We start from the raw sequence: 18476 nt of genomic DNA, 5'->3' as shown, positions 1-18476 counted from the left end.
TAGAAAGGAAACAGCAATATTCCCTAGAGAAGGGGGAAGGGGAAGAAGGGAATCACAAAACATACATCATGTAGTCACAATGCAAATTCCATGACAAACTTGCATCCCGATGTCTGATGCAAATATCTAAGCATGTTTTTTGCACGATGCTATCAATGCACATGTATCATTGTAATATAATCTTGGTTTGTGCTGCTAAACCCAGACTGCTGTTAATGATAAAACTGGGAAAGTTTAAATTGTGGTATCCCAACAGCCTGCTTTAAGGCAGAATGTATACTCACAATCATTTACAAATGCCATATATATCAAGTTGGAGAAAGAAAGGGATGGAAATATTACGAGGGATCTTCTCACACTGAGATTTCCCTTCATTCTCAAAATCTGAAATGGCCGCAGTAATTTAATATTAAAGATTAAATTTTAAAGGCATATGGTTACAATTTATAAACCAGAGTAACAAAACTCTTAAAAAAGAGAGCAAAGAAATGCCCCCTGCCTTCCTTAAAATTACCCCATAACAATATAATAAAGAGCATCAAGTTAACCCATTTTGATTGATGGCATAACTCTCCGTGACTCAAAGACCATATTTGATATGCAGTCAGTATTTACACACAACAAAAACCATACAAGTCACATAAATATTCCCTTATAGAAACTTGCCCTGGTTTATGTTCATTTAACATATTTTGTCTCCTTCCTTGTGCAAAGTAATATCTGAAATAGATATTATTTGGCTTCAGATAGTAGCTCTAGGCTGTTCTTATTTTGTTTCCTAGCTCAGACAAAAGCAATTGCACTTCCCTCCCCACACCCTGAATGGATTCATTGCCATTTCCTTAGATATAGATAACTTGAAAGGAACATGATATGAGGATACCGGAAAACTTAATAATTGCTCCAAGGTAACAATGAATCCATGATCTGTTTTGGTACAGGTGCTTGCATAAATAATGATCATAATTAACTTGATTCTATCTGGGGGATTTTTTTTGGAAATGTGATCTTCTAACAAATAAAAACTTGACAATAGTGAAGACATTTTGTGTTTGTCCCTCACTATGGATTTTCAAAGATATGAGACTTTATACAGCCTTCTAGATGTTGTTGAATATAGCTTTAAGCAATACTGCCAGTAGTCAAGAGATGCTGAAAGCTGAAGTTGAGAAACGTCTGAAAATCCACAGATTTAATATACCTGCTGCTCTATTTTTATATATTGGTTTGATTGGTTTGGACTGTTATTAAAAGAAGGCCCAGTAAAGCATCAAGTGAGTCTATTAAAAAGTTAAGAAGATAATTCTAATAATCTTTCTAACTTCAGAATATTGAATCATTAGTTGGCTGATTCTTGTATATTCCAATAACTTTTAAAAAGCCAGTTTATGACATTGCTGTGGTGGCTCATGTCTTGATCACCACACACCTGGATTACCACAATGTGTTCTCTGTGACTGCTTTTGAAGACTGATCAGAAACCTGATTGTCAGTAAATTTCTGGAGGCAGACCAAAGTGCTGGATTGATTTATAAAGCCTTATATGCAGGGGTGGGCTGTTGGGGGTTCGCAGGGGTTCAGGAGATCCCCTAGCTAAGATTCTGTGCAGTTTGGAGAACCCCCAAATCTCACTCCTCCCTGGCTGGCCCTGCCTACACCTCCCCTCCCAGGAGTCCCACACGACCCGTGTTGGATGCAGGTAAGTGCAGGGCACATGTGGAGGTTTGGGGACGGTGAAAAATGGGCCTTCTGGAAGTTCGGGGTGGTTGGAAATGGGCCTGTTTCTAGCTTCCAGAGAGCTTCTGGAGCCCACCGAGACCATTTTTGCCCTCCTGTAGGCTCAAGGAAAGACTCCGGAACCCAGGGAGGGAAAAACCGCCCCCCCTGCCGTGGTGCGGGAGGCCAACTAGGCCACATCCACCATGACTATGCCCACCCAGCAACCAGGCAGAGAACCCTTTGCTAAAATTTTTGAAGCCCACCCCTGCCTAAATGGCTTGGCACCCAGGTTCTCCATAGGACCATCTTCTCAAATTTGACCCATGCAGGGTGTCTCTCCTGGGGAGAACTTTTAGTAAAGTCTCACTTCTTGAAAATAAGGGGATGATAGCCCTTGACCTCTGGAAACATCTTCACTCAGAGGCTATATTGTCTTCATCTTTAACAAACTTCAATATGGACACACCAGGTTACTCCAGAAAGTGTTGGAATGTATTATTATCTCAACTGGATTCTGTTACATGATTTAAAATTAACTTAATTTTAACTTGAATTTTAACTTACAGTGAACATTGTTTTGTTTTATAATGTGAAATAAAATATACAATATTTTAACCTCTGAGTCATAAGGTACCAATATACATACATATACATACATACATACATACATACATACATACATACATACATACATACATTTGAGAAGTCTTTTCTTTTGAGAAACAAATGTTCTTTTCATCTTCTTTCTTTACTTTGTCTTTTATTTTATAATTATTATATTCCAAGCAATACACAGGTCTATCAACTCAGTTTCTTTGATTGAAGGTCAGAAACAGTTAAACGGTTCCTCCCAATTAAATTATTTGACCATGCATCTTTGTTGATTTTTATTTTAGAGTTTGGAGGCGTTGTTTTAATTATTTTGTGTGTTGCCCAGCATACAATATTAGCAGCTTCCCAGTTTGTATTTTAAAATAAATGCATTTAAAAAAAAATGTATATACCAAAAAAATAATCATTGTCCAAAGAGGCTCTTTTGAGCATTTAGTCAATATAAATACATTTTAAAAAATAACTAAGGACCGTTATTTCCAGTTGTTAATCACTGCTGTGCAACAAATGTGAGTAACAAAAGTTTTCTCATCCAATAGAATTAAATTAATGTAAAAGTCTTCAGACCAATTTGGCACATTGAATAACAAAGAAAAGACAAAGTTCCTATAGCTTCTCAGAGGAAAAACACCAAAGTAACAGTCTGTGAAGGATGAAAGCACAAGTGTCAGAGGCAATTTAGTTCATTTCTCTCAATGACATTCCTAAATGAAAGTTTTGGTAGTATTAAAATAAATGTCCTTTTCCTTTTTTAAAAAAATAAAAATCCACTACCCAAACCGATATCAGTTACTCACAGTGCAATCCCCCTGACAAAATAGTACGATCTCACAATATATATAATTTTTTTAAAAATAAAGAAATTCCCACTGGGGGAAAAAAAGTGGGAGGGATGAGAAACTCAAAAGAGCAGTGCCGAAGTCAGCAACAACATCACACTGTAAGGAGTCTGTGCTAGTCATCAGAGAGGGAATATAATGTGGCTTTCTTGCTGCTGGGACTTTGCTGGGAACATCTGATGTAAAAGAGAAAAGGAGCAAAACCGGACTTCATCTCTTGCTTGTACCTGACTCTTTAGACTAAGTCTGCCTAAAGATTGGGGTGCAGAAAAACTCAAGAGAAGCAACCAGTCTTTCTGGCTGAAGAAAAAAGAATTTAAACAATTCTACATCAAGGTACTGCTAGTTGTTTCTCTCTAATGTCCTTTGGGATCAGTTTGGGGAAAGGATAGTAGGGGGAGGGAAGGAATGAGAAATTTATATTTTAGATAATTTGGTGGTGGAGGTTATGCCAATGGGGAGATGCTCAAAAGGAAGAAAATGTTCCAATTCTTTGTCTAATTGATGTATTCAGAGTTTGCAAACACAGATCAATGGTGCCTCCCCAAGTTTTGATAAATATTACCTGATGGCCTCAAGAGTAGTTCTATAAGGATTTGTGTATTTTTTTAGATATTGTATTTTTCAGCCCTACTTGCATTTTCTCCAATAACCAGATGTGTTAACTCAAAATTGCACAACTATTGTGACAGCTGATGCACTATGCTTATTTGGGAGTCCAGAAAGAATTTTATGTAGGAAAATCCTCCTAAGAAACCAGTATGTGTATATGAACTGCTACCATCTCTCCCTTTCTCCCTTCCTCCCTCCCCCAAAGCTTTTGTGCTGAAGACTGCAGGGTCTTTGACACTTTGAAGAGCACTAGCATTATACAGCCTGTCACGGCAGCTCACCTTCTCCCTGAGAGATTATATTCCTAATAAATTTCTAAAATGTGGTTTGTGTCAGGCTAGTAGCAACATGTACAGATTGCTCCAAGCAAAATCTGCCTGAAGATGGTTAGCTGCTATTAGTTGCATCCCTGGAACTGAAATGAAGCCATTTCAAATTTGGAGAAGAAATTGGGAAAATACCTTTAGGATCTTCCTTCCTTCCTTCCTTCCTTCCTTCCTTCCTTCCTTCCTTCCTTCCATCCATCCACAAATGGTAGATCAGAAAGTGATTAAAATGTTATCATTTATTAACATGGCAAACTGAAACTAGGTCACAAGATTTTCCCCTGAAGATTCAGCAAAAATAATCAGTGTGTATGATATGTGTGTGTATGATACACATGTTTGTCTATGAAAGGCAAAGTAAGTTCCTGCCATCCTTGTTAAGGCAACCCAGAGCGTAGCTCAGTATTTACAATTAAATCCCAATTAGATGAAACAAAAGATAGTGAAGCCTGATTACTTAAGTGTTAAAGAATGACTCCATCTCTTTTCCCTTTATCATTTTTCTGAGTCTAACCTGTTACTAAACTTTGAACAGACTTGTTTCTCATTTTAATTTGACAAATTGTTTGGGAAACCCAAGAATGCAGGAATAAAAGGAACTGCATTTTCTCTTACTCTAATCAAAATGACAATGTTAGGACAGATTGCACAGTTGTGATAATACTAAAAAAACTAGCCTTTACTGAGGATTTTGGTTGACCTGAAGGAAAGAACCATGTCACCTGGACTTAAATTCAGTCCATAGTCTCAGTAAACATTTAGCCAATATTTATCTTGATGTTGTGTTAACATTCTTCAGTTGTTTTCACCCTCTCTGTTTTCCTAATTAATTATGTTTGCAGTTTATTGCTGTGAGTTGAAAGTTTGTTACTATTATATGATGAAAAGGAATCTATTTCCTTTGTAGAAAGTTCAAAGCAATCTTAGTTGGGTTAAGTAACTTTCTGAAAGAGGGCCAGTTTGTTGTACTGATGAAAGTATCAGGCTAGAAACCGGGAGACTCTGAGGTCTATTCCTGCCTTAGGCAAAAGTCAGCTGGGTAACCTTGGGCCAGTTCCTCTCTCTCAGCCCTAGGAAGGAGGCAAATCACTTCTGAACAACCTTTTTATTTTATTTATTTTTATTTATTTGTTTGTCAAACATGCACAAGATAACAAGTATAAGTATGAACAAAAACAAGAACAAGGGAGTAAATTCAGATAAATGGGGACAGTAAGACAGGGACGGTAGGCACGCTGGTGCGCTTTTGCACGCGCCCTTTAAGGACCTCTTAGGAATGGGGTGAGGTCCACGGTAGATAGTTTGAGGTTGAAGCTGTGAGGGGTTGAGGCTGTAAAAACAGAGTTGGGTAAGGCATTCCAGGCGTTGACCATTCTGTTGCTGAAGTCATATTTTCTGCAATTGAGTTTGAAGCAGTTTACCTTGAGTTTGTGTTGATTGTTTGCCCATGTATTATTGTGATTGAGGCTGAAGAAGTCGTTGATAAGCAAGATGTTATAGCAGACAATTTTATGAACTATGCTTATATTAGACCGCAGTTGGTGCAGTCCTAGATTGTCTAGGACCAAAATTTTGAGCCGGAGGCATGGGGATTTCTATTGTGAGTGGAGGAGTGGAGAACTTTTCTCGAGAAATACCTCCAAACCCACTCAATTGTGTTAATGTCCAATATACAGTGTGGGTTCCAGGCAGACAAGCTTTATTCAAGGATTGGTCTGGCAAAGGTTGTGTACTCCCTAATTAATAATTCAATGCTGCCAGAGAAGAAGCTTTGCAAAATAAGGTTCACTGGAAGCCTTTTTGGCAATGCTGTTATAGTGAGCTCTGGGGCTTTGATCATTTGGGATACTCCTAGGTCCCTGACAAACTGAGGGTCATCTACTAGATCATTTCCGCCTAACTTGTATTTGGTGTTGTGATTTTTTTTTAACAATGCGGAGGGCAGAGCATTTGTTAGTTGAAATTTGGAGTTGCCAATTGCCGACCATTCTGACACATAATCAAGGTCACTTTGTAGGGAAGCAGCATTGTCGGTGGTGTTAAATAATTGGTGAAGAGGACGCAGCTGCTTTTAAAGTTGTTGCATAGATCATTGATGTAAAGCAGAAAGAGTGTGTGTCCTAAGACACTGCCTTGGGGGACACTGCTATTAACTACTGCTGGATTTGATAGGGCTTTCCTTATTTTGACCATTTGTTGCCTGTTTGACAGGAACATGGCTATCCATGTGCAGGGGTCTGGAGATGCCGTAAGAACTAAGTTTCAGCAGTAGTTTGTCGTGCACCACTGAATCAAAGGCTTTGCAGAAGTCTATGTAAATTGCGTCTATTGCTTTACCGTGGTCTAGATGTGTGGTCCAAATGTTTCTGCAGTGTAGGAGTTACAGATTACAAGACAATTTTTTCCTGAAACCAAACTTCTTGTTAGAAAGTAGGTTGTTTGTTTCTAAATGTAGGGTGATGGATTTATAATCAATTTTTAATTGATTCCATGACTTTACAGGTGACGCAACACAGTGAGATTGGTCTGTAATTTACTACTAAACTAGGGTCTCCCTTTTTAAAAATAGGTATGACCATGGCTAATGATCATAAGTCGGGCAGGGAGCTGGTTCTGAAAGATACCTCATAGATTGTGCCAGGGCAGTGGCAAGCTTTTTCAAAACTTTGCTGTCAAAAGCTCGGGAAATCAATAGATCAATAAATCCAGGCAGTTGAAATGAATATAATTTTTTTTGCAAGTGTAAGCTCTCTACAAGAATCTGAACTACTAACAATCAAAGCAATTTGGTAACAGATAAGGAATTCAAGGTGGACTATATTTAGATCTCTTGTGGGTGTGAAGGGACTTATGACTGAAGATGTGTTTGAACCCTACCTCAGGCTCATCTTCTACACTTGCTAAGAAAACTTCAGGGACTAATTCAGGAAGTTTCAAAGTCTGACAACCCCACCCCCAAAGAAAAACACAGAGCTTTCTGAATACCATTTCAAACAGCTCAGATTACAATATACACCAAAGATGAGCTCATGTCAATTACATTCCTATTTGGCACTAATTGTGTATGAATTGTTACTTGTTATTCAGAAGCATATTTTATACATACTCAAAACTCACTTCTGTTTGTTTATTAAAACATCACCTAAAATAATTTATTAGAATAAATTGTTTTATTAAATTAATGCCACATTAAAATCAACTGTTAAGCTTCACCTTTGTTTGAGGATGAAATATATTCCATAATAAAATGCTTTTTTCACATTCTCTATGCAAAAATTCTAATAGAAAATATGATTCCTGAGGTATCATAACTACAAATGCTTTACATTGTATCTTATCTGTAACTGGCAAACCTTCATTTAATTAAACTAATGCGCAGGTAGAGGGAAAGATTTAAAGCTGAAATATTTGTCAATGGTTCTCTACCACTGATTGACTTTGCTGCATCTGGCAGCCTTAGGAAATAAAGGTAATGAATAAAGGTAAGAATAATTAGCATAGTATTCAGTGGACCTTCAAGTTTCTGAGAAAGAAGGGAGGAATCCCATGTTTGGACTCAGCAAAAGAGACCTTAGGAAGAAGCAGGAATATTGACTAATGGAGATCCAGGTAAATAAGAGTAGGAAGTAGGCTGCTTTGGGAATGACCAGGGAAGCTGGGCCCATGAGAAAGGCAATGGGAAAAATTAGGAGACTTGGAGGAGTGAAGGAACACAAGAGAAGAGAAAGACCGGAACACTAAATGGACTTTGGGATGTCTATTTTGTGTGTGAGAAGGGGAAAGAGAAAACGTTTATAAAATAAACATGAAGAAATAAATGATTAACCCTAATGTGGGTAGAACTTGTAAACACAAGTGAGCTTAAAATATAGAGTGGGTCTTTCAAATAGCAATACTGAACAGGGTGCAGGTTATCCTCATTTAGTGACCACAATTGGGACCAGCAACTTGGTTGTTAAGCAAAGTAGCCTCTAAGTGAAACCATGAATGTGCTTATGATCTTACTTCAGCTTTTCTTTGCTTTACATCTCTGCAAAGGTTGTGAATGCAAGAATTGGTTGTAAAGTTACTTTTTTCATCTCTGTCATTAACTGTAAACTGTAACAGAAGTCTATCTAAATGGAATCTGGGGTTCACAGAAGTGGATTTGTGCTTCAGAACATAGCACTGAAAACCTGTTTTCTGTGAAATGGATTTCTGTTTCAATAAGAAAAAAAGTCATCTGACACATCTGGAAAGTGCCAGGTGACAATCTATAAGTTTGCTGAGGTATTGGTGCCAAGCCATGAAGGGTTTTATAGTTCTGGAATCAGGCCTGGTAGATACTAATATACGGACATGCACAAATCCCTGTTCATAATTTTATGCCACACCAAAACTGAGAAATGCAACATACAGTAGAATATTACAAGCATATTAATCATAAATGGTAGCATTAGCATGCCTTAAAAAACTGCCATTAAGAATTGCTAGGGTGGCCTGTGGATTTAGCCTTGCTTGTCTGGCATCAAAAGAAGCCTTGGGGCATTCAGCATTGGCTAGGTCCCCTACAATCCTCCACTTAATACTTAAAACCTGTCTTAGTCCTGTCTATTCATTGCCTGATTGAATAGTCCTGCCTATTCATTGCCTGATCATTTTTAAGTAAAGCTCTTTCAGAGGTTTGAGGCAAGTAACTACAAGCTGAGTTATCATAAAACAAGAAAAGAAAAAGGTACTAATATATAGAAATGCTAAAACTTTAAATTTCTGTATAAGAAAGCACCTTCTGTCTGCTACTTTTGCATAAATGTTCCCACTGTTACTAAAACAGCCTAAACTTTGCCTTTGATGAGTTCCCAATATCATTAATTCCATAGCCATAATATGGCAACCAGAGAAAAATCCTTTTTATGTATCTTAAATGTAACTAATAAAAACCAAAGGGGATTTTTAAAAATCAATTATGTGCCATCAAGTCAGTGTAGACTGTCATCAACCACATAGATAGATCTTCTTCTCCAGGGTAATGTTTATTCCACTTGGCTCTTCTAGCCTTTCAACTCTTATATCCATCACCTCATTAATTGAGTCCATGCATCTTGCTGCTAGTCTTCATCTTTTCTTTCCTTCCATATTTCCCAGCATCACTAGACTTCCCAGGGGAACTGGGTATTTGTATAATGCACCCTAAGTGTAAACATTTCAGCCTGTTCAAGTGCTGAAATGCCTCAAGTGAAAGCTCTGGGTTGATTTGTTTTATGATTTGTTTGTTTTCTTGGCTTTCCATGGTATTCCCAGGAATCTCCTTCATCATTAAACTTTAAAAGCATCAATATTCTTTCTGTATTGTTTCTTCAAAGTCCAACTTTTGTTTCCATAGGGAAAGTCATTGCCTACAAGATTCTGATCTTTGAAAGTAGAGACACATCATGGCATCTGAATGATTTTTTTTTCTGAAGGTTTCATTGCTCCTTTACCATGTGCTAGTTTGGCACATTTCTTGAAAGCCATAAGTACTATACATAAAAATAAGATACTGATGGTTAACCATAGGTCTTTTGTCCACTTGCAATTTTAATCAGTACCATAATCCTGATGTCCTGCTAAGTAACACAATGCTAGCTTCCTCCAATCCCCCATCCAGAATTTAACCAGCCTTCTGTCAACTCCATATTCCAGATACAAAGTTTTTCTTTCTTATTTTAACAAAAAGGGTTTCATCACAGCAATAAGTTGGCTAAAACCTGTAGTTTTGTAACCTCGTTCATAGACAGTTAAGTGAGGACATCTTCCTTTAGATATCATCTTAGTTGGGAGTATCTCCAGAGATACATATGTTGTGCTTTCACTTCTAGCTCACTTTTTTGTCTCTTACCAACTGCACACCAGCAAAGCACTTCACTGCAACACATCCCAAAAATTGCATAAAGTTGAGGAACCAAAAGGAAAGGAGATAAATATTTCCCAATGCTCTAAAAGTTCTTGTCTATGGAGAGTCACAATCATCCAGGTCATAGTTGTCCCAAAGATCTTTTCGAAAGGCAACTGGTCTTTCTTGATTTTTTTTCCTTAAAAACATTTCACTTCTTATCCAATAATCTTCTTCAGCTCTAATTGAATGGTGAGAAATAGAAGGTTATTCCAAGGTTCTACACACATTTGCACTTGGATTCAGGTGATCCTGAGAGTACAGACAAATCATCAAGTGGCCTCAATGACCAATCTTCAGAGTGCTAATGACCAGACGATTGCAAAGAATACAAATGCTTCTATTCCCCATCCCTATTCCTTCCTTCCTTCTCAGAAATTTGGAACTCCAGAGTTCTGTGCTAGCCATCTCCATTTCATTACCTTTATTTCCTAAGACTGTTCCTATGTGACAAAGCCAGTCGGTGGTAGGGAACATTTCAACACTAAAGGTGTTCAACTACCCAGCATTATCTCAATTAAATGAAGATTTGTGAATCACAGATATTGACAAGATACAAAATGTTCATAAATATGATTCTGAAGAAGTGATGGTATTAACTGAAGAACTTTCTTTGACGAGAAACAAAAAAATTTCAAGGAACAAACCAAGAAAGTCTGGTTGCCTTTTGAAAAGCACCTTTGAACAGACTTGTTTCTCAGACCAATTGACTTTATGTTCCAGGAGAAAGTTTAGCGCTCACTAGGGTTAGTACCACTAACCCTTAAAAAAAATAGAATAAGGAGAAGAATAGAGGAGGATGAGATATTGGGTTTTATTTAAAATCTTTAAAGTGTATTAAACTGTGTTTTAGGCTGTTTTCACATCTTTATTGCATTGCATTATTTTCACTGGCTGTTCTTGCTCTCCTCTTTGGTAAGACATCAAATGCATAAAATGTTTACAAGGTGTTGTGTATATTGGATACAACCCACAATGTGGCTTGTATCCCACACAGATTCCATTGGAAAAGAATGCAGGATTTGTGGGAACTGCTGTTGGAGCATTGTGCTTGGTTTTTTGTTCACATGTTGGCAAAAGCAAGCCCATGCATTCCACTGCTCTGGCTGATTTGCATCCAAGCTTCAGTTAATTTAAAGAGTTACTATAGTTATGTATATAGACAAAAAATATTTTTGACAGTATCTCAACAGGGCCTGCAATCCTTCTAACTGTAGGATGTCCTCTTGTCTTCTGAGACTATGGTTTCCATTTGAAAAGAGCCAAGGCATTTGAACTTTTGTGGAAGCTGCTGAGCTGGGTTTTTTTTAACTTGGTTAGCTGGCAAGTGATATTTCAGCCAATATACCACAAACATCTGTACGAGTGTCACTCAGCAAATGGTGTCTTTAAAGTGAAGAGATGCTGTCAACAAACAAAGGTTAAATCCAACAACTTTGCCTTGGTACATTCCCTAACTTTGATTCCTCCCAGTTCCTAAAGGATCCTTTTTCAAACTTGAAGGCTACCAAAGATGTATTGATTGTCCCTTTTGCAGATTAGATTGTCGTCTTGTAAGCTAGGAATGTGTAAGTGCTATATTGAATGAAATGTTTAATTCAATTAGTTCACTCATCATCCATGTTGTATTTATTATGTTTGTATTGCGCTGTGATTCAGTCCCTTGTGCTCAGCCTGGAGCCTGGTCTTCAGAGTTTAGGTGGCCCTGATTTCCATCTTTTCATATTAATGCAAGGTCAGCTTGTCCATGATTTAATCTTGGATGAGAGGACTAACCTGGTATGTATTAGCAAATTGGCTGGACATGGATAAAGTGGTTCCTCTTTCAGAAATGTGCCCTCTAGGTTTTAGATGTGGAACCAGCCATGATTGTAGGGCAAGGGTGGAGGTGTAGCTTTTTTCAGCCAGGAATCTCCAGTGGGTTATTTTTTTTTTTTGAAGTATATACTACACATAGCTAGAAGTGAGACCATTTTCTTCCCTGCTGGATAGGGCTTTCCCTGCCCAAGTCCCAATGGTTGGGTTATGAAGTTCCCTAGAGGGATGGTTCTGAAGGACTTCAAGCTGCTTTCTCTGGTCCCAAAATCAAATGGCTTGAGATATCATGGTTACAGAATAAGTTGGAAGGGAACTTGGAAGTCTTCTAATTCAACTCCCTGCTCAAACAGGAAACCCTACACTTTTTCAGACAAAAGCCATGTAGACCATTTGTCCATGGCAACCTGGACCTGATCCAGATTATTGAGCCCCAACTTCAGGGGAGGCACACTCCCTGAACTTGGTTTTTGCCTCAGAGCATGGCAACATGAGATGGTGTTAGGTGATCCTGTCATCAGTCCAGGAGTGGGATTCAACCAGTATAATAACTGGTTCGGTGAGCGTGCGCTTTGTGCAGCATTTGAAAATCATCTTCTCCTGCAAGCCCTGTGTGTTACGCAGGGCGCGCACAGCAATCACTTGTGCTGCACAAAGCAACTGAGGTTGAAAAAGCAGGAAATAAAGGACAGCCTAGAGCCCGGGCAAGCAGGTGAGCCAAACAGAAGAACAGAAGATTATCGGAGCAAACTGGTTCCCTCTCAGCTGAACTTCAGAGCTACTAGTTCGGCAGAACTGGGCCGAACTGGTAGAATCCCACCTCTGCATCAGTCCCTTGTCAAGGATACATTACTCCCTTCTAGCTCTGTGGCCGACCACAGACCAAAATGCTGAATAACTTCCTATATACTGGTTAGCCAGAAATATTTGACATATCAGTTAGGGCCCATTAAATTATAGTTCAAACTTTAGAAGATGGGAAACGTTCTGATGGTAGGTCCCATGACAATACCATCACTAGGCCACTTAGAATTTTAAAGAGCCTTCAGGGGCTGTCTTATGTCCCTTCACCTTCAGCCTTTCTTTGTAGGTCATGCTTTGGTCAGAAAAGAGAAGCAAAAGCAAATATAAATAAACAAACAAAAACAAATAAACAAACATGAATAAATATATAAACTCTCAGAAAAATGGTGCTGGAGATTTCTTTATTGTTTTCTATTTTGTCTGAAAGCTTGCAAACTGGTGCTACCCAAACCCTTTCTCATTTGGAAATGGCAGAACCCTTCCTGACAAGCAAGATGTTTTTCTGACCATTGGTGTAGCCATTTGCAGTTCTGGAGGATCATAAAGGCCAAGGCAGGTCCTGAATGCGAGTTACTCTAGAACTGGACTCTTATGTAACTCTCCGTGTAAAACAAGACTCAGTAATGCCTACATTGTCCTTGTCCATTAATCATCAAGGAAAATAATATACAATCAGTTTGAATTTAGCACCAAATATTTGAACAGATAATCTTTCATTTACATTTGAACATAAACAGAATGTCAGTTTGTGATACCGAGGAAAGTTCTTCTATCAAAAAAAGAAAGAAAGAAAGAAAGTTAAACTTTGTATGGACATGTAAGAACAATTCATGAAGTCAGCCTCAGGATATTTTTTTTTAAGAAACCAGAAATTTTCACATGCATTCCTTGCTCCCAGACTAAATATATGCCTTCAGGGGAAAGTTGACAAGCTGCAATAGTCTCTGGATTGTGAAACTACATATTTTAAAAAATTAAATTTTAGTTTGCGGCCTCTTGGAAGTATTTGCCCTTAGACTTGAGAAATTTAGTTTGGTCTCATCCATGTGAAGAAATTACAGGGAATATGTTTAAATACTACATGTTGTACTTCCAAATAAATAGCTCACAATATTATCCAGGACTTACTGACACAAGGCAAAATTCAATCACACTTACTTTGATATATTTATGCTTTTAGGCAAGGCAGTTAAAATCTGTTACTTCATTTTATTAATTATAGTTGTATAGGCCTCAACTAATTGTTGGTAGCCCTTAAGAACATTGTGTGTCAGGCCATCTCACCTGCCTGTTAAAGAATTTCTGAGATGACCAGAAATCATTTGTTGCTTTCTGAAATATGAATAACTAGATGGTTCACAAGTGGGGGGAAATTGAATATTTTCACCTTATTTACTTTTATGTAGAATATATAAGGAGAAATTCTAGACTAGAAGAAATAGGTATTGGAATTAAAATTGTTGAAATATCACGAATCTCAGATACGCTAGTAACACCTTGGATAGATGACAGGAGATTTAAGGAATCCTGTTGTAGGAGAAAAAAGAAATATCAATTGCCTAACATCTTTTATAAACAAAGCATTTAAGGTATGTCAACAAGCAATGCCAACCTAACTGAAATAATAACAGACTTTTATCCTCCTTGGCTCAAAATTTCACAGAGATGGCTATGTAATTAAGAAACTTTGGCTACTTAGGAGAAAGACTATGACAACTTTTATCAGAATAATAAAAGGCAGAAACTTTGCATAGAGAACAATTGTATGTATTGCTGTGGCTTCATTTTCCCAGTTGGAATCTGTTGTTTTGAAAGGTGGACTATCAATAAAGTTGAACAACAACAATAACAAAATGATGCCTCTGAATTATGAAGCTGGATAAAATTGCTGAGCATAACTTGGGCTTCAAATCAAATCATTCAACAGTTGATGAAGCAAAATCAGACAGCTTATTAGAAGAATTAATAATGGTGTTAAAGTTTAAATATTAAAGAGAATTAAAGAACAACTGACGTATAGAAAATTGAAGAAAATCAAACAGACCCTGACAGAAACAATTGACTAGATGCTATCATTCATAGCACAGGCATTAGCTTGTGTTATGAATGATAGTATAAAATATTTTTATGGATGTCATGATGCAGATGTTACCCTCATTGCAATGATCAGGCAACATGGAAGTTTGCTGATCCAAAAATGATCAAGTTCACAAACCAGTAAAAGCCCTTGTTATCCATCAACCAATCTATGAGTATCCTCTACTGTATACAGGTCACTACTGGCATTACGAGACCAATTTTAGTTTTAGAAATTGGATTTAATGCTCTAAGTGGGAATGTATTTATAGCATGACAATTATCTTGTAAAGCACATAATAAATTCTGCTCTTCTCTCTTCCTCTATAATTCTATTCTACATTCACTATAATTTAAACACAACAGCAAATGCTTGCCAAGCATTAATTTTAATGCAAAAAAAAATCCACTCTATATGGAGTGGATAAAATCCAATATGTGCATTTTCTCACTGTAACCTCACTTAAATTCTTAAAAATAGCAACCAGAGTTTTTAAATGTAAAAAATTACAAATGAGGCTTTTTAATCAAGCCCTTATCTGGATAGCTGCTGCCCCCTTAACTTTTAAATGTTTTTTTAAAAAATAAGAAAGTATGCTAGAAGAAGCAGCCCTAACTAACCTTGTGAGGCCCGTTCACTGATTCACATCATCACCTGCTTAAACTGATGTTTCTGGGACTTGGTTCCAAAAATCCAATCCCAGATGCTACGGTGAGATAGGAAAGTAGGATAGAATTCGCTATCCATGCATTCTCTTGTAAAAGATTTGATGAGACAAAAGTAACAAAAGCCTTCAAAGTATCAAAGAAGAGCTCTATAAAACGCATCATTAATTTTTTAAATTATAAAGTCTGGGGATACTTGCTACCCTATGTGAGAGTGTTTGAATTTTACATTTAATTCCACCAAGTGTGGTGCTTGCATCATCTTACCTTTTACTACTTACCCTTATGTAAAATGATGGGAGCAAGACAGTAAACTGCACATTGTTAGCATACATTTTGCATAGGAAATTTAGTAGACTTTGAAAAGCTGAACAGGAGCTGCAGGATCATCTCTACTACAGTTGTAAAAAACAGAGCAGTATATTTGGGACCTCAACTAAGCTCTCAAACAAAATGGTAATGCAAATTTTCCATAGGTCACAGCTTTATGAGGACAATCTCTAGTATAGTCTAGGAACTGATCAGCAGCTTTATAAAAGCTCCTCAAGGAATGCATAATAATTTTTCCTCCACTGCTGTTTTGCTGTGGCGGGAACTATAAGTGGTATTTAAAGGAAATTCACCAAAAGAGAGTCTGGAGAGGTCAGCTGGGGAAATATTGCTTCAACAATGATCTCTTAACAAGGGCTTTTCTTTATGCTTATTTATCTATGCCAGAGATCTCCAAACTTGGCAATTTTAAGACTTGTGGACTTCAACTCCCAGAATTCTCCAGCCAGCTTTGCTGGAGTCTTAAAGTTGCCAAGTTTGGGGACCCCTGATCTACGCAGACAATAAAAAAAACCACTAAAATAAGTGAAATTTACTTTTTAGTAAACAGATTTATAAAATAAAGTATGAAGTAAATGTAAGTGATTGGCCCAGAAGAAGGAGCTGACTTAATTTGCTAGTGATGAAATGGGGGCAGTTATGGCTTAATAATTAAGTTTATCATCGTGGCCAATCTATGGCTTGGTTTTTAAAGCCACCCATGCTGCTCATTCAGTGAGTATTCTACATTCATCCTTCATTTCATGGTTCCATGATAAATATAACTTGCCGCTCAATCTGAATCACAAAGAGCAATTTCTATGAGGTATTGTTTTCTATGCACCCAGAACTGGAAACCACAGGTTAAAATAGATTTCCAACTGTGGCTCAGAAAAAAAACCCGATGACTTACGTAACCATAGCTTACCATAGCTTACCTAAGTTGGACATAATGATGGGCTATATTTATCATGATCTAGGAAATGGAGGAGTGAATCAGGTCATACAAAGGATAACAAGATGTCTCTATAAATAAACCATGTTTCAATTTGGTATATCAGCTATAAAATGGATTCAAAAAATAGGGAACTTAAGCTGCTAGCCAGTACAAAGTACAAGTATAATATATTGCTAATATTATTATGCACTGGTATTTAGGCCTAACATTCTTAAGGCCTAAGAATCACATGGATCACCTTATTTTATTACAAGACCATCTGGCTGGCTAAGTCTGCAGAGAAGTCCTTTTGATTATGCCCCTTCAATTAGGGGTCTGTTTTCTGGCTTATGGGAAATAAGTTTCTGCTACATTGCTCCAAGCTGTGGAACAGACTGCCTGAGAATTTATTCATTCTGGTTTTATACTGCTTTCTCAAAAGATTCAGGGTGGTATACAATACATCATCAATAGATCATCAATCCCACAACTTAAAACCCAATGGCATGTATAACTCTTGGACTATTGCTAGAAGACATCCAATGAAAAATAATTGGAAATAAACGCCTTTTGAAAAGTATGCTTTTTACTGTATTCAGAAATGCAAGAAGTGTAGGACTGTGTGTATCACTGGGATAAGGTCTTCAATAGAGTTGGGACCACCACTAGGGGAAAGGGCTATGTTTAGGTCCCAATCTTATTTCCATGGGGCGGGAAAGGGAGAGAACCAATAGTGGGATTCAAATTTTTTTACTACTAGTTCTGTGGGTGTGGTGGGCCTGGCAGGGGAAGGATACTGTAAAATCTCCATTCCCTCCCCACCCCACTAACCCGCTTCCCAGCTCCATTCTCCTCTGCAGGGCAACAAAAGAAGACCCAGCCAATCAGCTGGGACTTGGGAGGCAGAAAATACATGGGGGTGGGGCCAGTCAGAGGTTGTATTTGCCGGTTCTCTGAACTACTCAACATTTCCGCTACCGGTTCTCCAGAACTGGTCAGAACCTGCTGAATACCGCCTCTGCTGAGGACCCATCCTAGAAGGTCACATAGGATCGAGAGAAAAGAATCTTTCTGAATAAGTTAGTTCCTGAAGCTGGGTGGTATTGAATTGCCCCCTTATCTTTTCAGTGTTAAATAATCTTTATAAACACACATCTCTTTGCCCATCATTTGCTTCCTGTTTTATTGTTTTAGTCTGCTTTGTTTCTGAACCTTCTTAAACATGCTTGAGGTCTTGCCAAAGTAAAATGGCAAAGTGTAGGGTAAATCAAAGCAACTCATTTCTTTGTTCTGTTTAAGACAGACAGAGAAAGAGAGAGAGGGAAAGAGACAGAAAAAAGAACTTCACTCAATCTTCATTGCCTGGAGAAAAATGCTTTTATAGAGAGGCCTCTAACAACAATATACACATTAAAATTAAGATTGAATTAACTGGGGGTGGGGGTGGGGGGCGGGGAGGAGAGAGTTAGGATCTTTCAAATAGCAGGCACTCCTAGCATACACATTTCAGTGGAACAGTAGGTATAAAGTGGAACAATTAAAATGCTATATTCTCCACATGGTGTTGTCTGCACTGTTGCGGCCTTGCTGAATGCAAAATACAGGTGAAGGTCCATAAGAATTTGAGGAAACTCCTCCTTTATTCTATGTATATAAAGTGGATTTAACAGGATTTAAGACAGGCCTGACACCTTGGAATTCTCAGGACCATTTCCGTATCCTTTATGCATGTTGCACAACTTTAAAAAGTATTTTCAAGCCCTGGCAGGCATGATATATGGGTGGGTTGCCTTTGTTTCATGGGCAGATCACTGGGTCAAAAGGTAGGCTATCTCTAGTTCCTCAGTGAA

The 18476-nt window shown here is 37.8% G+C and overlaps 1 protein-coding gene across 3 annotated transcripts in view; it reads left to right on the top strand.

Moving 5' to 3' along the window:
• The window catches only part of VIT (vitrin), an 86568-nt gene that overhangs the window by 29358 nt on the left and 38734 nt on the right, over window positions 1-18476 (top strand). Inside the window, exon 1 of one of the 3 annotated variants that reach the window (XM_026695484.2) lies at window positions 3266-3506. The exons of 1 other annotated variant lie outside the window; for it this stretch is intronic. The gene's annotated coding sequence lies outside the window, so the exon portion shown is untranslated. Of the gene's footprint in view, window positions 1-3265; window positions 3507-18476 lie in introns of those variants that run through there. One more of the 3 variants, XM_087936188.1, reaches the window with a different exon arrangement.

Source organism: Pseudonaja textilis, chromosome 1 (genome assembly GCF_049901715.1).
Source record: "Pseudonaja textilis isolate UNSWEBS1 chromosome 1, rPseTex1.2, whole genome shotgun sequence".
Classification (NCBI taxonomy): domain Eukaryota; kingdom Metazoa; phylum Chordata; class Lepidosauria; order Squamata; family Elapidae; genus Pseudonaja; species Pseudonaja textilis.
Note: the sequence above shows the minus strand (reverse complement) of the source record. Positions and strands in the feature narration are given on the sequence as shown.